The sequence below is a fragment of the Hemitrygon akajei genome, chromosome 6, assembly GCF_048418815.1.
Source record: "Hemitrygon akajei chromosome 6, sHemAka1.3, whole genome shotgun sequence".
Taxonomy (NCBI): Eukaryota; Metazoa; Chordata; class Chondrichthyes; order Myliobatiformes; family Dasyatidae; genus Hemitrygon; species Hemitrygon akajei.
The window spans coordinates 39,638,069-39,659,169 of NC_133129.1; positions in this window are offsets into that span (position 1 = coordinate 39,638,069).

A 21,101-nucleotide genomic window follows, 5' to 3' on the forward strand; every position below is an offset into this window, starting at 1 on the left:
GAGCACTGATGGTGATTGCCAACGTTTGGTTGTCAATACAGCCATAAAGTTACAGGTGCCACAGTGACATTGTAGTTAGCACAATGCGATTATAATTCAGACCATCAGAGTTCAATTCTGACACTGTCTGTAAAAAGTTTGTACGTCCTTCCCGTGGGTGCGTGGGTTTCCTCTGGGTGCTCCAGTTTCCTCCCACATTCCAAGGGCTTCCTGATTAATAGGTTAATCAGTCATTGCATAATTGTCCTGTTATTAGGCTAGGGTTAAATTAGTGGGTTGCTGGGCCATGTGGCTTGTTGGGCTGGAAGGGCTTGTTCTGTGCTGTATCTCTAAAAAAAATAAATAAAAATCTTGGCTAAAAAAAATTATAATGGCAGAAAAAGTGCTTGTGACACTTTTGTGAAAGGAATTCAAACAGTGCTGGGCATCTTGCAACACAGATCCAGCTGTGGATGGAGATCTGAACTCCCAATGCAACAACAATATGTCTCTTGACCTTTAGGATATAAGGGATTCTGTAGATGTTGGAAATCTTGAAAAAAACACACACACACACACACACACACACACACACACACACACACACACACACACACACACACACACACACACACACACACACACACACACACACACACACCCCTGTGGAGGGGAAAAAAAAGCAGTTGACATTTCAGGCTGCGACCCTTCAGGACTCTTGATGAAAGGTCTCAGTCTGAAATGACCACTGTTTATTCCCCTCCAAAGACCTTTAGAAATTGAGGGAGTATAAATTTGCCAAATAAACAACATAGGAATACTTGAAATGCAAAGGCAAATCAGTTGGAGATCAAACTGGGCAGATGAGGGAGAGTTATGATCTCCGGGGAAAGAGTGTGGTCTCTTAGGAACCACTTTGATGAGGACAAAGTCCTAAATTACTACTGCTTCCCTTTATTCATCAAGGAAAACACCTTAAGATGGTGAGTTCAGGAAGATGTACGGTGTTATTCTGGAGCGTGTCAGTATTAAGAGGGGGAAGGTGTTAGATGTCTTGGAATTAATAGAGGTTGGTGGATCTTCTGAGTGACATGAGATCTCTCCCAGGTTACTCTGGGAATCAAAGGAAGAGATAGCTGGGCCCTGATAGAGATTTTTAAAATATATTTTCTTTATCCACAAATGAGGTATCAGATGATTAGAGGAAGTTAATGTTGTTCCCTCACTCAAGAGGAACAAAAGGTAGCACCAGATTCTTACAACAGGTTAGAGATCTTTCCATCGTGGTATGGAAATAATGGTGGTTTTGTAGAAAGCAAGGGAGGTTGTTTAAGGCTATAGGAGGACATAGATCAGATGGAATATTAGTAATTTTTCTTTTCTCTCCGTCCTGTGCAGGGTTTCAACCTAAAATACAGATTTATACTGTTTGCCTCTACAGATTCTGCTGAGTTCTTCCAGTGTTCTGTTCTTGTCTCTTTTGGTTCAATTGAATGAAAATTTGGTCTGAGTGTTGGCGGATGGAATTTCATTTCAACTAGTGTGATCTGATGCATTTTGAGAAGTCAGATAGGGGTAGGATATATACAGTAAATGGTAGGGCGCTATGGAATATTGCTGTACAGAGAGATCTGGAGGTGTTTGCTGAAAGAGGCAACACCAATCAACAACGTGATGAAGAGGGCATATACATTGCATGCCTTAATAGATTATGGCATAGAATACAACAGTTATCTTGCAACTTTAGCCCAAAGTTGGAGTACAGTATTGCAGTAGGTGCAGTTCGGGTTGTGACACCAGAGAAAGGATGTAATGCAGTGCAAAGGAGATTGATCATGATATTGCCTAGATTGGTGGGCTCTAGTCCTGGATAAGGCTGTATTTGTTTTCTCTAGAGTGAAGGAGGCTGAGAACTGAGGTATATAAAACGGTAAGAGGAAATATAGTCAGAACCTTAATCTCATGATAGGGACGATCTAAAACAAGAAGGTATAGTTTTACAACAAGAGGAAGGAACTTGAAAGGGGATTTTTTTAGTTACATAGAGAGTGCTTAGTATTTGGTACTCATTGCAGAGAAGATGGTGGAGTTGGATACATTTAAAAAGGATCTAGTGCTTTCCCTGCGCATGTGATGAATAAACTCTTGGGATTTTAGCTGGGTACAGGTATCAATTATAACTGATGTTTCAATGACAAACTCTGCCATCTTCTTCAGGGATGAAGATTTACTTTGTTTAAGAGACATTTCGACAGGCGAGGCATAGAAGTATATGGACAAGCATGCTTAATGTTGATTTTCAAGAAGGCTGGCATGAATGTGGTGGGCGAAAAGGCCTGTTTAAGTGTTCTATATCTCTGACTTTAAGGCTTGATGTAAACGGGCAGGGTAAGTGTATACCCCACAATAGTTCAGAAACATTGATAAGGCTGCTTTATGTTTCTTCAGAATTAATGACCAGATAACAGCTTATTCCCTGGTGCCTAAACTGGAGCCACTAATTATCACTTGATTAAACCTGATAAGGGAGTGATATGAGAGAATGTATTTGGCAGTTCTGTGTATCTAAGATATTTAAAAGATGTGAGGCAAATTTGGCAGTGGACTAGTCAAAATAATTACAGAAAAAGAACGGGATAGTTTTACTTAGCAAGCCTCATTTCAGATGAACTTCATCCAGCTGGTTAATTTCCCAACATGCCATCCAGTTCCCAGATTAGCTGCTGCAACAGTCAGGATATCCATTTAGTCATGCAGGGCCTTCAGCCCATTGAATTCATGCTTACATCAAAAATCTATTTATTAAAACAGTTGTGGCCAACTATATCCCCACAAAATCATTCAGATCCTTCCTCAACCAGAAGCCATGGATGAACCATGAGATATGCAATCTACATTCAAGTCTGGTGACCAAAACAGTCATAACAGGTCTAGATATGGGGCAACTCTCTGACAACCCTCCACACTATCCACAACACATCCAACCTTTATGTCATCAGCAAATTTACTAACCCATCCTTCCACTTCCTCATCCAGGTGATTTATAAAAATCATGAAGAGTAGGGGTCCCAGAACAGATCCCTGAGGCACACCACTGGTGACTGACCTCCATGTAGAATATGACCTGTCTACAGTCACTCTTTGCCTTCTGTGGGCAAGCCAGTTCTGGATCCACAAAGCAATGTCCCCTTGGATCCCATGCCTCCTTACTTTCTCTATAAGCCTGGCATGGGGTACCTTATCAAATGCCTTGCTTGATATCTATATACACTACATCTACTGCTCTTCCTTCATCAATGTGTTTAGTCACATCCTCAAAAAATTCATTCAAGCTCGTAAGGCACGGCCTGCCTTTCACAAAGCCATGCTGACTATTCCCAATCATATCATACCTCTCCAAATGTTCATAAATCCTGCCTCTCAGGATCTTCCCCATCAACTTACCAATGACTGTAGTAAGACTCACTGGTCTATAATTTCCTGGTCTATCTCTACTCCCTTTCTTGAATAATGGAACAACATCCACAACCCTCCAATCCTCTGGAACCTCTCCCGTCCCCGTTGATGATGCAAAGATCATCGCCAGAGGCTCAGCAGTCTCCTCCCTTGCCTCCCACAGTACCCTGGGGCACATCTCGTCCGGTCCCAGTGACTTTCCAAAAGCTCCAGCACATCTTCTTTCTTAATATCTACATGGTCGTAGTAACCTCCATCAATGACTATTATCCAGGAGCACTTACGTGCACAGTGATGAAGTGTTTTGAGAAGTTGGTAATGAAATGTATTTACTCCTGCCTAAGAAGGTGGTGTGGTCCTTCGTGATTCTGTTATGGTTGAAATTCTATAATAGATTTATTGACTATGCCCACAAGAAAATGAATCTCAGGGTTGTTTATGGTAAAGTATATGTACTTAAATAATATCGTTACTTTGAACTTTAAACTCTAATAACCTTTTCTTCTGTTCACCCTTCAATCAACTCTCCTTGGATCAGGGGTTGCCAACCTGGGGTCAATGAAGCCCTTGGTTAATGGTGAGGCTTCATGGCATAAAAAATAGTTGAGAACCCCTGCCTAAATTCACCCACTCACCTAAATGATTGGAACAAGTAACCCACAACCCAAATGCCTTTGGGATATGGAAGGAAAACAGCATCCTGGGAATCTCATGTGATCACAGGGAGAATGTGTAACATGCATACATCACAGGCACAGCCCTCCCAATCACTGAGCACATCTACGTGAAATGCTGCCGTAGGAAAGCTTTATCCATCATCAGCGATACCCACCACCCAGCCCATGCTCTTTTCCCACTGCTGCCGTCAGGTAGAAGGTACAGAAAGTTCAAGGAAAGTTACCACCCATAACCATCAAGCTCAAGCTCTTAAACAAAAGGGGATAACTACACTCACTTGCCCATCTATTGAGATGTTCCCACAGCCAACAATCACACTTTAAGGACGTTTTACCTTGTTATTTCATGTTCTTGTGGGCTTAAGGGCCTGTATGGTGCTGTAGGTGTGTGTGTGTTTATATTTTGTGTGTGTATACAAGTACTCTGATAATAAAATTTACTTTGAACTTTGTACTTTGGAAGTCAGTATTGAACCCAGATTACCAGAGCAGTGATACAGCAGTTCTACAATGGGCCATCTGCTGCCCTTGTGTATATTAAAAAAAACCAAAAGGATGTACAAAAGAGGCCATTCAGTCTACTGGGTCTAAGCCAGTTCCAAGGTGAGCAATGCATTAGTCATATATTAACTCTTTCATTCCTGGTTCATTCTTGCCAACCTCCTCAGTACCTTCTCTAATGCCAGCACATCCTTTTTTAGATATGGGGCCCAAAACAGCTGATAATTCTCCAAATGTGTTCTGGCAAAGGCCTCAGCATCACATCCTTGCTTTCTTGCCCTCTCAAAAAGAATGCTAGTCCTGAGACAAACAATTGCACTTTGTTGGAAGGAAAGCATCAGTCTGACAACTGATACCCTCATTGTTCCTGTATCTGGAGCCCACTTCCTCAGAGCACTTCAATCCACACATCACAGAAATGCCATAAACATACGCATGCACAAGCACAGGGCTTGGTTTTCTCCATAAAGCTACTTGAAATATAAAAGTTGAAATGTGAGAGAGAGGACTTTACAACACTATTCATTTGGGACTTATTAGAGACTCAGTAAAGAATAGCAAGCAGAGTAAAACAACAGTAAAATAGCAGCAGTTAGCAGTCATCTCTAACAAAAGGCTGCTTTATGTCCTTTCACTGCAATCCTTCCAGGAGTCATCTCCCTGCTGGAGTTTGGTTCCATTACGCCCTGCGGCCCATTGGAATGACCAATGCTCCTCTACGAAGCTTTGTCAAGGAATGTTACCCTGTATGACTTGCAGGGACCTTACGACTGAGCTAGCTCTCATCTGAAACCCACATGCAGGCTACAGCAATGTTCTGGCTGCTCTTTTTTCTCTCCCCAACTGGGGAAATTTGCACAATTTCATTAAAAAGAATTAATAGGGAGAAAAGGTAACTCTTGCCATCACTCATTATGGAGGCAGATCAGTGGCCCATTTTTAAAAAAAGGGCATTGGAGAAGAGAATCACTGAGTGATGAATGGAACGGAGAACAGGATTATTTGGAAATGTTTCAAATTGAGACAAATATTGACCCCTGGAATCGAGCCTGAAGGAACTTGGATGTAACTATAGAAATTCATTTCACATGATGTCAAATCTTTCACACTATCAACCAGGGGACGATTTGAAGTCTAAAGCCATAAGGGTAAGAATGTGTTTCCCGCACTGCACCAACATGTCCTGATCTATGTCATATCTTGTTCTATAAATCAAATATAGTGCTAATGAGCGAACAGCATACAGCTTTCAGTGCACGTTGTTAAGTACCGGGGTTAGCTACACCGATATCAATTTAATACTGGCTGTTATTTAATGCAACTCACCAGATTAAACCAGTCCTACAACAATGAGATCGGTTAATAATTAATCTTGGCAGAGTTATTCTAAAACAGCTAAATGACTGGAAATGGCTAATACGAGGGGGCACAATTTTAAGGTGATAGGAGAAAAGTATAGGGGGTTGTCCGAGGCAAATTCTTTACACCAAGGGTGCTGAGTGTATGGAACACCCTTCCAGGGGTGGTGGTAGAGGCAAATTCATTAGGAGAAATGCTTAGATGGGCACATGGATAATAGAAAAATGGAGGCCTATGTAGGAGGGAAGGGTTAGATTGATCTTAGAGTTAGGTTATGGTTAGCACAACAATGTGGGCTGAAGGGCCACATCTGCTCTGATCTGACTGTGCTGTTATGCTCTAAGTATATCAACATCAGATGGAGAGCTACACAGAGCTTCTTGTAATCATTATCAAGGCTTCACTTCTACCATCACTTAACATTTCAATTCCAGTGGCTGTGACTGGCCTATTCTACTTGGGACAGGATTATCGAATCTTCACTTAGGTAAATATGTCAAGTACATTGAATGCAGCCTAAACCAACAAAAAGGTATTTGCCCTAACAATAGGTGGATAATTCTTGGTCGCCACTGTACCCAGGTACTTTAGCCTCAGTAAGGAAGGGTTCTACAGTTTCAGAACATTTGCAATATGTTGCCAGCTGATAATTCAATTTAAGCAGTTTCTCTGAACCTTGATTCCTGAAGCAGTCTGGACAGAAACCCCTGTGGGACACATTAAATAAAGTTTGACTGTTTGAATTCCTGTAGAGGGCCCATGTGATCCGGCATGTCGAGAAGCTGCACGTTACTGGTTCTGCTGACTGGTAAATCTTTAAAGGTATGTCGATAATTATAGTGTGCTAGCATGTTCCCCCATTGCTAACAAGTTGACACAGGTCTAGCCGATCTACCTATAAATATTTCACTTCAGCAAATCATTGCTAATTGCTCTTGCTGAAATGTAAGCAATGTTTTTCAGAGGCACATGTGAGTGAGAAGAGCGGTTTGGCAATCCAACAATCCAGGACCACATTCTCAACCAACATTAAAAATGTCTGAAAGTTTCTGGTAAATGAAACAAATAATTTTGATTCCAGTCAAATGAATGCCTCGAAATGTCTCTGACCAAAGATTCCTATCTCAGGCATATATTGTGTGAGTTCTGTTGTGGAATCACTGCAGACTTGATTCTCCTTCTAAACCTTCAGCAGGGGTAGAAAGAAGTACAGATCATGTAAGAACAGAATTAGGCCTTTCAGTCCATTGAGCCAGCTCTGTTATTCATTAATGACTGATTTATTATCCCTCTTAACTCCATTGTCTTGCCTTCTCCCTGTAATCTTTGGCACCCTGGCTAATCAAGAACTTATCAACTTCCACTTTAAATATGGCCAATGATTTCGTCTCCACAGCCGCCTGTGGCAATAATGGTTGGGCAATACTTCACCAATCAAGCATGCAAATAGAAGTTCAAGTGTAAATCCATTCTGTTTGCTCATTTAAGACACTAATTTGAAAGTACAATTAATTACAAGGAAGACAAATAAACTTTAGACAGTTTGTAAGTAAATTGTACGTATGAGGAATCTTCATGGATGAACTTTTGTCTGACTCAAAGGCAATTTTCTGATTTATCATGATTCAGATTTTCAGACTAAGGTATTAATACCCGTGTATAGTCTGCAGCCTCTGTACCTCCCATACCTAATAAAGTGGCCACTGAGTGAATGTTGGTGATCTGCTGTAGCCAAGGTTCAATGTGTTGTGTGTTAAGAGAAGCTCCTCTGCAAACAACTGTTGTAACATGCGGCTATTTGAGTTACAGCCGCCTTCCTGTCAGATTAAGCCAGTCTGGCCTCTCTCATTAACGAGGTGTTTTTGTCCCCAAAACTGCCACACTCTGGATGTATTTTTTTACTTCTTCAAACCATTCTCTATGAACTCTAAAGCTTGGGTTCCCCATGGAGCCTTTGCCATTAACCGAAGTTGGGAACCCCTGCACTGGAGACTGTTATACGTGAAAATCCAAGGGGTTTGGCAGTTTCTAAGATACTCAAACCTCCCCGTCTGGCACCAACAATCATTCCACGATCAAAGTCACTTAAATCAGATTTCTTCCACATTGTATGTTTAGTCTGAACAACAAATGAACCTCTTGATAATGCCTCCACGAGGAAATCTGCAGATGCTGGAAATTCAAACAGCAACACACACAAAATCCTGGTGGAACACAGCAGGCCAGGCAGCATCTATAGGGAGAAGCACTGTCGACGTTTTGGGCCGAGACCCTTCGTCAGGACTAACTGAAAGGAAAGATAGTAAGAGATTTGAAAGTAGTGGGGGGAGGGGGAAATGCGAAATGATAGGAGAAGACCGCAGGGGGTGGGATGAAGCTAAGAGCTGGAAAGGTGATTGGCAAAAGTGATAGAGAGCTGGAGAATGGAAAGGATCATGGGACGGGAGGCCTCAGGAGAAAGAAAGGAGTGGGGGAGCACCAGAGGGAGATGGAGAACAAGCAAACAACTAAATATGTCAGGGATAGGGTAAAAAGGGGAGGAGGGACATTAACAGAAGCTAGAGAAGTCAATGTTCATCCCATCAGGTTGGAGGCTACCCAGCCTCCACGGCCTCCTCTATTGTCAAAATGAATCCAAACTCAGGTTGGAGGAACAACACCTTATATACCGCCTGGGTAGCCTCCAACCTGATGGGATGAACATTGACTTCTCTAACTTCTGTTAATGCCCCTCCTCCCCTTCTTACCCCATCCCTGACATATTTAGTTGTTTGCTTGTTCTCCATCTCCCTCTGGTGCTCCCACCTCCCCCCCCGCCTCCTTTCTTTCTCCTGAGGCCTCCCGTCCCATGATCCTTTCCCTTCTCCAGCTCTGTATCCCTATAGATGCTGCCTAGCCTGCTGTGTTCCACCAGCATTTTGTGTGTGTTCTTGCTAATGCCTGCTTGCTTTTATGCATTGACTTGCTGCCACATGATTGGCTGATTAGATATTTGCATTAACAAGCAGGTGCATCTAATAAAATAGCCATTGAGTGTATATTTACTAAATAGGTCATTAAGATTGTCATAGTGTAAGGTGGGGGGAAGAATGTTGGTCAAGACAAGCTCCCACAACTGATTAAATGCTCCTAATGACACGTGTCTCAAATAGGCTCTGACAACTGAGTCCAGCTCCTGACCTGCTCGTGTGGCTAAGTTACTAAGCTCAGTACGAACCACTTCGACTGACAGGACCAGGGCGGACTACTGGCGCCTGAACACTACTCACTCAGGGCAGGTGGAACTCACCGGTTGTGATTGGCCGTTCATCTAGCAGAAGGAAAACTCTGAACTCAAACCTCCACTGCTTTCTGTTTGTACCCCCTCATGGGGAATGCTTTGGGAGTAAACCACAAGAAAAAATCCAGAGCTGGAGTCCTTAAGACAATCCTTCGTGGAGTTCAACACTGTCTAGTAACTCCTGCAGCACCACTGGTGCCGAACAGTATTGGTCTCTGCTGTTCCTTGGCATTCATTAGCTGCGTGGAGAGGGGAAGCTGCTGCACGCGACACTCTCCTTATTGTACTGCCCTAGCTTGCATACTGTCTTGTGAATATGCAGACAACTCGGATGCAACATCCATGATTGACTGTGACCAAAACGGCCAATAACTTTGTTCCTCTGCTCATAGGTGCAAATTGACCTGTGGAGTCTGTGATGTCCTTTTTCTTCAAAGAACGGGGTTTCCTTCCTCCTCCTTTTGATGTTGCCTTCACCTGCATCTCCTCCATTTCCCAGACATCTGCACCTACCCCATCTTCCTGCTGCCTTGACAGGGATAGAGTTCATCTTGTCCTCACTTGCCACCCAATGAGCCTAGACATCCAACAAATCATTCTCCACAACTTCTGTCATCTTCAATAGGATCCTACCATTAACACATCTTTACCCCCCCCCACCCACCGCTACAGTCTACTTTCCACAGGAATCACTCCCTCAATGACTCCCTTGTCTATTCATCCCTCCCCACTAATCTCACCCTGCCACATATCCCTGTGACAGAAATGCTACACCTGCCCATTCACTCTTCCCTCACCTCCAATTAGGGCCTTAAACAGGCTTTCCAGGTGAGGCAACTCTTCACCATGGGGTTGTCTATTGTATCCGGTGCTCCTGATATAGCCTCTTCTACATTGGTCAGACCCAATGTAAATTGGGGGTCTGCTATGTTGAGCACTTCAGCTACCTGACAAAATTGGAATTCCCAACTGGCCAAGCATTTTAATTCCTACCCCCATTCCTGTCGGTCCATGGCCGCCTCTTCTGCCATGATGAGGTTACCCTCAGGGTGGAGTAGTAACACCTCATATAACTTTAGCTAGCCTCCAACATGAGCATCGATTTCTCCTTCTGGTAATTTTTTTTTCTCATTCTTTTTCTTCTCCCCTTCCCTTTTCTTCTATTCCCCACTGTAGCCTCTTGTATCTTCTCACCTGCCTATCACCTCTCTCTGGTGTCCCTCCTTCTTTCCTTTCTTCAATGGTCTACTCTCCTTTCCTATCAGATTCCTTCTTCTCCAGCCCTTCACCTTTCCCACCCACCTGGTATCACCTATCACCGCCTAGCTTGTCCACCTTCCTCTTCCCCCGCCCCCACCTTTTTACTCTGGCATCTTTGCTCTTCCTTTCCAGTCCTGGTGAAGAGTCCCAGCCCAAAATGTCAACTGTTTATTCGTTTCCAGAAATACTGCCTGACCTGCTGAGTTCCTCCAGCGTTTTCTGTGTGTTGCAGTGGAGCCTTTTTCTGAATTGTTTTTGTACAAGCTGAGATTCCAGTGACTATGGACCATAATCAACAGCAGCTTTCATTCACCATGCATCACGTCCAAATAGTTTGACAGCTAAAAAGAAACACAACATATTAAGTCAATGTCTTTTATAAATTAGAGCATTGATTTATTACAGCCTTTAACTTGCGCAACTTGTGTTCTGGATTTGATCATGCATATATATGTATCCTTTTTTTAAAAAAAAAAGAGAAATAATTTCCACAAACTCGCACCAATTTGTCTCAGCTGTGGGAATTATTGTAAGTAACGTTGGTCTGATTGATCGGTCAGGGAGTTCATATGATAGATGTTGTTAATTTGGTTATCTCTGTACTCTGTTATCCTTCATGGGTTTCTAGGAAGTAGAAGCAGTTCAGGAGAAAAGTACATTTCAGAACATTGCTGCTTTTGCACATTTTCCATTGTTTATATGTCTGGATTTATCCTCTCTTAGCTGCTGTCTTTATTCAGGTCAGAATTTTCAAATACAGAAATCTAGAAAACATTTGTAGAGCTTATGGATAATTGTTGTATCCCCTAAACAGAAACTGTTTGTTTGTTTATTTATTTTGAGGTGCAGCACAATTACAGGCCCTTCCAGCCCACCCAATTACACCCATGTGATCAATTAACCTACTAACCTGTACGTGGAATGTGGGAGGAAACTGGAGCAGCTGGAGGAAACCCCCACAGTTACGGGGAGAACGTGCAAACTCCTTACCGGCAGCAGCGAGAATTGAACCAGGTCTCTGGTGCTGCAAGGTGGTGCCAACCCAGTTATAAATCTGAGCGAAAGTTTCAAACTCTGTGAGGTGACAGCTCATCTTCACGTTGTTTGCCAGCAATGGCAATTGATACAATTGCATCCGGTAAAGGCTCCAGCAAATATCGTGAATTTCTGCTTAACCGATTTTAGTTCCCGTTTCAAAGGATTTCAGCCATTTACAATGAGGATGTCTTTAAGCATCTGTACAGTGAATGGGATTGAAGTATTCTTGCTACGCCAGGAAACTAAAAAAAAGACTTTACTTGCTAATCAAGTTTTAAGCACTTCACAGCAGGTGATGAATGGGACACATTAAGAGATTAAAAATCATAACTTTTATTTTTTAAAATTTTTGAAAATATACACTGGAGTGATTGTTCAATGCACTTTTATGTTGGCCTGTTCAATACTACAACTGAAGACAGTAAAATTGCTTTTACATCTCATTCAACGACGTTTAAATTTGGGGAGTTTTATAGCAAGAGTTGAGATTATTATCAAGACAATGATCGGCAGCAAATTTTCAACTGTAAAGACATCAGTAGCGTACTCGAGCTCGAGGCCTGGTCCCAGGCAATTAACCCCTTTTTCAACGTCAACCAGATGAAGGAGATGATTATCGATTTCAGAAGAATTCGCTTCGCTCTCACCCTTCTTTACATCAGTGGCGCACGTTGGATACTGTGAAAAGATCCAGATTCCTGGGAGGGCGTTGCTTGCAGAACCTCTCATAGGGCAAAGCATGTTTTACACAACCAGGAAAGTGCTACAACTTTCTGAGAAGACTGGCGTATGATGATCCGCATCTCTACTCATTCCTTCTATAGCTGAGCAGTAGAGAGCACCCTGGCATGCTGCATCACTGCATGGTACAGAAACTCCACTGTGGCAGACAGAAAGACTTTACAACAAGTAGTCAAAACTACCCAATGCATCACTGACACCATTGACATCACTGATTGAGCACATACTATATATACAGAAAGGTGCCAGAAGGTGGCCAGAAACATCATGAAGAGCCCTACACACCCTGCTCGTGTATTGTTTGTCTTACTTCCATCAGGGAGAAAGTTATGTAGCATCCACGCCAGGACCACCAGACTGTGGAAGACACTAGCGGTGTGCCAGAAGTCTGTGAGGGTCAGGGAGCAGGAATGAGTGCCATTGCTATTGCAAAGAAAAAAGTGCCAGGCAAACAGAAAGTTCTTAAGGGGGATAAGTCACCTGGGCCAAATGGACAACATCCCAGAGTTCTAAAAAGTTGCTGAAGAGATAATGGATGTACTGGTCATGATCATTCAAGAATCACTTGATTCTGGAATGATCCCAGAGGACTGGAAGATTGCAAATGGCCTTCCTCTTTTTAAGAAAGGAAGAAGGCAAAAGAAAGGAAATTATACGCCAATTAGCCTAACCTCAGTAGTTAGGAGAGTGTTGAGTCTATTATTGAGGATGAGGTTTCGAGGTACTTGGAGACTAATGATAAAATAAGTCAAAGTCATCATGATTTCTGTGAAGGGAAATCTTGCCTGACAAATCTGTTAGAGTTCTTTAAGGAAGAAACAAGCAGGGTGGACAAAGGAGAGGCAGTGGATGTCATTTACTTGAATTTTCAGAAGGCATTTGATAAGGTGCCACATGTGAGGCTGCTTAACAAGATAAAATCCTATGGCGTTACAGGAAAGATACTGGCATTGATAGCGGAATGGACGACAGGCAGGAGGCAGCAGGTGGAAATAAAAGGGGCCTTTTCTGGTTGGCTGCCAGTGATGCTGGGGCTTTATAAGACACATGTCAGGCTGCACTTGAGTACTGTCAATAGTTTTGGGCCCCATAGCTCAGAAAGGATGTGTCATCATTGAAGAGAGTCCAGAGGAGGTTCACAAGGATGATTCCAGGAATTAAGGGGTTAACATATGAGGAGCATCTGGCATATTTGGGCCTGTACTTGCTGGAATTTAGAAGAATGTGGGGGGGGGGGGGTGGGGGGGATCTCATTGAAACCTACCAAATGTTGCAAGGACTAGATAGGGTGAATGTGGAGAGGATGTTTCCTATGGTAGGGGTATCCAGAACTAGAGGGCACAGCCTCAAAGTTAAGGGGTGACCCTTTAGAACAGAGATAGTAGGAATTTTTTTAACCAGAGAGTAGCAGAAGTTGACCGTTCCCTGATTGGTCAGGGCATCAAAGGATATAGCAAGAAGGTCGGAATGGGGTTGAGTGGGATCTGGGATCAGCCCTGATGGAATGGCAGAGCAGACTCGATGGGCTGAATGGCCTAATTTTGCTCCTGTGTCTTATGGTCTTGTGTCTGAAAGGCAGTTACTTGCCCAAGCAGTAAGGCTGATCAACACTTCACCCACTAACAGACCCCACCACCACTACCTTATCACTTCCTGTCAGAGTCACCTTATGCACAGACCCTTCTGTGCCGAGCAGCACCTTATGCACATACAATTAATCTGTGTATATAAACTATCTTAAGTATTTATATTTATTATGTGTTTTTATTATTGTTTTCTTTACCTTATTGTGTTTCTCTGTGTGCTGCATCGGATTTGGAGTAACAATTATTTTGCTCCCCATTACACTTCTGTACTGGAAATAACATTAAGCAATCTTGAGTCTTTAGAGTCAATAGACAATAGACAGTAGGTGCAGGAGTAGGCTATTCGGCCCTTCTAGCCAGCACCGCCATTCACTGTGATCATGGCTGATCATACACAATCAGCACCCCGTTCCTGCCATAACCAGGTCTGCTGTTTTAGGGCTTATCAAGCTCTTGGGATCTGAATTAAAAGTAACTGTGAAAGCAGATTGAAGAGTCGTTCAACTTTAAAGAAATGCAAGGCACCTGCTTTCTCATAACTGCTTTGCACAGTCATTAATAAAACTGGTACTGCGGAATTCAAGAGCAAGTACAAATGGCAGAGAGTCTGTGGACAATTAGAACCAGCAGGAAATTTGTTCTGTATCTGTTTAAATGTAAAACAGATAGCGAAAGGCCTCTGATTTGTTTACCTAGCCAGTCAAAGCGCAGAGCTATAATTAACTAGAACACTATGTACCGAAGAATATAACTGTCAAGATTCACTTGAGCAACCATTAATATTTTCTTGCAAGTACAATAAACACAACTTTGGCTGGAATGTTCTAAATGGGGGTTAGAGTTTGCCAGAACTGTACAGGCTGCCACGAATGGTTGATTTGGGTTAGTGCTGCCGTTGAACAATGGAACCTCTGAGCGTTTGTTGGTTGTTTCCCACCAGACAGGGGTGGTTGTAGACCTAGGCCATTCTCGTGCATCCCCTGGGGGTGGGGAGTGGGGGTGGGAGGGGATTCTGTATGCACATGTCCAGGAGTGGCCATTATCACAAACAGCCAATATTTCAAAGTGAATTAAAGGGCCAAGCAGAAAAAAGAATCATTTATAAAAAGTCACTTTACCACTCGGCCTGCACTGTATGCAGATAAGGGAAAATAGTGAATTATGAGGTTGACGAATTGGAACCCTGCTTTAGTTGGCATGCACATTTAATCTGTGGGCAAGTTTTAATGTACCACAGAGTACAATAACACAAGGGTTATATTACCGCTGTATTAATACAGAGACCTGGACTAATGGTTCAGGGACATCAGTTCCCACTATGCCAGCCTGGGAAATTAAATTCTGTTAATTAAATCAATCTGAAATGTTGACCATGAGGCTATTGAATTGATTCACTAATGTCCTATAGGGAAAAAGTGTGATCCTTATCCAGCTCAGTATATGTTTGCCTTCAGGCATTAATCCCAAAGCAATGCAGTTGACACTTAACTCTCTTCTGAAGTAATCTGATGACTTTCAATGCTTATCTCATATTTTTGCTTTGCTTTGGTGAAATTAAATCCAGTGCCTCAAGATTGTCCTTAGTAAATTCACAGCCCTGACATCATCCTGATGAATTATACTGATTTTATTGTCCTCACTGATTTTATTGTACTTTTCTGTAATAAAATATCAATTTTTTAATACATTTATAATGTATAATTACAATAATTATATTCTAGATTAGAAAAAAATCCATCAAGTAAAGTTGATTGGGCTTTATGTAGAAAATTTGTAAAAATGCATACTTGTATACATTTGTAAATGTAAATATACAAATGTATACAAGTATGCATTTTTACAAATTTTCTACATAAAGCCCAATCAACTTTACTTGATGGATTTTTTTCTAATCTAGAATTTTTTACTTTGGCTTGTGCTTTTAGTATTTTTTGGTTTGATTTCAATTCTAATTTTGCTGATTTCTGCCTATGTTTCTCAGGTAATTGCTGATTTCACTGTTTGCTGTGACTTGGCTGTGTTGCTAAGATGTGAAATGATCCAATCCAAATTCTTTTGCCTCAAAAAATATTTGGCTATTTGCTGACATCTCTACATAATAATCCAAAACTAGAGAGTGATTAATAAATCACAAAGAGAACATTCTATACCCAAGGCACCCGACATTGAATTAAGTAACTGTAATGCTTTCCTGAACAGAGACGGTCCCACCAGAAGATTCCTAAAATCACAAATTCATGGTATTAGTGGTCAATGAATCCTATATCATTGTCTCTAAGATCTATCATTCCTGCACCAACCACAATGATGCACCAAGGCTTGACATATGGAGAGAGGACAATTGTTTTATTTAAATTACAGATTATGTGATGTTGTCACAAATCATGAAAAAAGTTAGTTTTTAATCTAAGCAAATATATTTCAGAATGCAAGTTGTCATGGTGTGAAAAATATGCAACTCATAACCAAGGTGTTTATCTGGTGGACGGATATTTAGGCTACTGATATGGGGCCAAATATGGAACTAACATGTTGCTTTGGCCGAGAGTGGTGCAAACCTGATGGGATGATGTCTTCACTATTGTGCAAAAAATATTCTACAATTTTGTGCAATTCATTGCTTGTAAAATAGTGAGGTATGACCAATATTATTGGTGAATTTAAGCCACAAAGCATTTGTTAAATTTTGCTGAATTGGTTCATTATTTTCACATCTACTGAAGTACAGTGGGTAAAATCTTTATTTTGCATGGTGTCCATTAGAGATTATTTCATTACAATGGTGCATTGAGGTAGTAGAAGGGAAAACAATAACAGAATGCAGAATAAAGAGTTGCGGTTACAGAGAGAGTGCAGTGCAGGCAGACAATAACGTGCAAAGCCATAATGGTGTAGATTCTGAGGTCACGAGCCCATCTTATCATACCAATTGAACTTTCAAAGGTCCTATAACAGTAGGATCGAAGCTGTCCTTGAGTCTGGTGGTATATGCTTTCTAATTTTAACCTTTACTACCCATTGAAAGAGAATACCTTGGGCTGGTGGCATGTTTGATTGTGTTGGCTGCTTTACTGAGGCAGTGAGATGTGTAGACAGAGTCCAGAGAGGGGAGGGTGGTTTCTGTGATGTGCTGAGCTGTGTCCGTACTCTGCAGTTTCAGTACCAAGAGCAGAGGAGTTGTTGTGATGTATCCAGATAGGGTGCTTTCTATCATGCATTGATAAAAATTAATGAGGGACATGCTATATTTGAGGAAGTAGAGGTGCTGGTGACTTCTCATGGCCTTGGTGTCTATATGGTTGGACCAGGGCAGACCATTAGTGATGTGCACTTGGTTGACCTTGAAACTTTGAACCCTCTTGACCTCAGCACCATTGCTGTAAATAGAAACATGCGCAATGCCTCTCTTCCTGAAGTCAAAACATGGAGGATAAAGAAAGGGAGCTTTTAAAATAGTTAAATAGTTCAGTCAGGGTAAGGTGCGGCTTTATGGATCACAAGAGCCTAAAACAGAAGGATTCAAGGAACACACACCATCTAAGGGACAATTACTACACTAACTTACAAGTATCATCAGTTGTTACTGTGTAGTTTCTGTTGGCTTTTAATACCTGCATCGTGAATGGCGACTGATCTTGCAAGGAAGGAATTCAAACAAAGACAGTTTGTCAAATGTTCAATATCCATACCTGCCAGTAAATTCTATATAAAAATGGCATTTCTTGTTCCAACCTCAGAACAGTGGGGTGACCGGGGCCATGTTGTTCTCCTTGTGCACATTAAATAAAGTGTGATTGAGGAATGAGTGTGAGTTTTCAGAGCCCAGTTGATTAGCCACGACAGATGGATAAACAGATCGGCATGACGAGGTGGCCCGAAGAACCTGCTTCTGTACTGTACGACTCAACACGGATTGAAAAGTCCTGGTTCAAAAGCAGCTGCAGAAAATAGACTTTCAGTAGAGAACAGCAACAAGGGTAAAGGTCAAAATGAAGGGCAGAAGCCAGAAGCAAAATTAATATATAGTTGTGAGAATGAAGACAGGCAGACAGTGTGCCCTTTGTGAATCTGTGGAAATATAGCATACAAGTACCTTGTGTTGGAACCCAGCTCCAAGATTTATGTGCAACATTAGATGCAAATGCCAGTGCCAACAACCCAGTCTTTCCTGGAAGAGTATGGCCATGGAGGAGCACGTGTTATCAAAGCCTAGATTCTTCAGATTTTACAGTGCAGAAGGAAACTATTCAACTCGGTGTGTTCATGCAAGATCTCTGAAAGAGCTTATTCACTTAGCTCCATTCCCCTCCCCATTCCATTATTTCCTTTCATAGAGATGAAAGCCAGCCTCTCGCCTTTTGCCTCGATGGCTCTGTATAAGGTTTTGTGTAGACACAATGTGTTGGCCATTCTATGGCCGTATATTTTGCACATATACACTTTGAGGAGCCATACTTCGATAAATTTCCGAACGCCAGGCTGTATCACCCTCATTCATCTGATCAGGTTCATAATGCGAGAGATGGTCTTCACAAAATAAATGGCATTAACCATAGGAGGGGTTGAGTTAACATTTCAGATGGTCACAACACCGAAGGAGAACACACACAGAACGCTGGAAGAACACAGCAGGCCAGGCAGCATCTATGGAAATGAATAAACAGTTGGCGTTTCGGGCCGAGACCCATCTTCAGGACTAGAAAGGAAGTGGGAAGAAGGAGAACCTTTCATTTGCCAAACTTGTACTGACTCTATATGAGACCATTTCGGTCAACCCCACACCCCTGCCCTTAAGGGGTGATACGGTAACGTAATGGTTAGCCCATCGCTTTACAGCTCCGGTGATCGTGGATTGGGGTTCAATTCCACTCCTGCCCGTAAGCAATTTGAGCCTTCTGCCCTTTTCCTCCCACATTCCGGAAAAGGTGTTCGGTTAGGGTTGGTGAGTTGTGGCCATTCTACACTGGCACTGGAAGCCCAGTGACATTTGCGAGCTGCTCAGCAAGATCCTCGCGGACTTGCTTTGATGCAGATGATGTCTCTCACTGCATGCTTCGATGTACGTGCGACAAATACAGCTAATCTTTATCTTTACCCCATAGCCCTGCACATTCTACCCTCAGTAATGCCAACCTAGCTTCCTTTATGCTGCAGTTAAGTTTGCCTTCGCTGCTCGGCAGACTATTGCAGACTCTAATGTATACACTATATTTCCAAAGGAATTAGATATGGTACAAGTAGCTAAAGCGATCAAGAGAATGGGGTAAAAGAAGGAACATCACACCAAACTTTGATAATCAGTCATAACCATATTGAATAATGGAGCAGGTTTAAAAGGCTGAATGGCCTACTCTGTTTTCTGAAACACATCTCCTCACTTTTAGTTCTTTTGTCACTCATCTTTATTCTGTATCTCCCAGTTTTTAACCCCTCCAGCAAAGGGAACAGGTGATCTCTATCTGCTTTGTATATACACTCAGTGGCCATTTTATTAGGCATAGGAGTGGAACCCAGTGTGGTCTTCTGCTGTTGTAGCCCAACTACTTCAAGGTTTGGCATGTTGTGCATTCAGAGATGCTCTTCTGGTCACCAACCACTATAGTAATACGTGGTTATTTGAGTTATTGTCGCCTTCCTGTCACCTTGAACTGAGGTGGCTATTCTCCTCTGACCTCTCATTAACAAGGGATTTTCAACTACAAAACTGCCACTCATTGGATGTTTCTTTTTCATACTATTCCCTGTGAACTCTAGAGATTGTTGTATCCCAGGAGATCAGCAGGTTCTACGATACTCAAGCCACCCTGTCTGGCACCAACAATGATTCCACAGTCAAAGTCACTTAGATTGCATTTCTTCCCCATTTTGATATTGATCTGAACAACAACTGAACCTCTTGCACAACACGCTGGAGGAACTCAGCAGGTCGGGCAAAGGACATGAGTTCCTGAACCTATTCTGAGTTCCTCCAGCGTGCTGTGCGTGTTGCTTTGACCCCAGCATCTGCAGAGTACTTCGTGTTAACTGAACTCTTGACCATGTCTGCATACTTTTATTCATTGAGTTGTGGCCACTTGATTGACTGATTAATTATTTATATTAATTAGCAGGTGTACAGATGTACCTAATAAAATGGCCACTGAGTATATGTACAAAAGTAAGTAAGAGTGTAAAAAGGGTGAGGAAGTATTCATCGGTTCATTGTCCACTCAGAAATCGGGTGGCAAAGGGGTAGAAGCTGTGCTAAATGTGTCTTCAGGTTCCTGTACCCAACTTTCAGATGGTAGCAGCGAGAAGAAGTCATTTCCTGGCTGGTGGGTTAACAACAGATGCCACATTTTTAAGGTATCACTTTTTGACGATGTCCTCATTGCTGGGGAGGCTAGTGCCTGCCGGTCTAAATCTCTTTGACATCTATTACTATCCTCCTCACTGTTCACTACCTTTCCAAATTTTGTGTCACCTGTAAACTTGAAAATTGCACTCCACGTGCCCACGTCCAAATCCAAAACACCCCTGTATGTAAATAAATTCCCATAGCACTCTTAAATTCAGAAGTTGGGCACATGTGTATATTTCTATGAAAACAGAACTAGTTTCCCCTCTCTCTTCACTTTCAGCAATTGTTCTTACTTATCAGTCAAATATGTCTATTGATGTCATTTATTACAATGCTGTGGAGTATGGTTACCACATTGAGTGATTTTTGTAAACAACACACACAAAATGCTGGTGGAACGCAGCAGGCCAGGCAGCATCTACAAGGAGAAGCACTGTCGACGTTTCAGGCCCAGACCCTTCCTCTCGGCCTGAAACGTCAACAGTGCTTCTCCTTATAGATGCTGCCTGGCCTGCTGCGTTGCACCAGCATTTTGTGTATATTGTTGTTTGAATTTCCAGCATCTGCAGATTTCCTCGTGAGTGATTTTTGTGCTTTTTTAGTTAAAAAAAACGTATGATAAATGATAAAAACAACGTATGGATGTCTGTAAACCACTTATTATCTGAGGACAAACACCATATTGGGAAAAAAAGTGGTCCTTTATAAGCCTTTTGACAAAACGGCTAATCTGAATGTATGAATTGGATGCCAATGTTAAAGAGAAAATGGAGAGAGGTAGGAAATGCATAAAATAAGCAATAAGTGAAATTCAGAGGAAAGGAGAAATGGATGTAATGAGTAACAGTGTAATGAGAATAGGAGGCATGAAGGGAAGAGGAAAG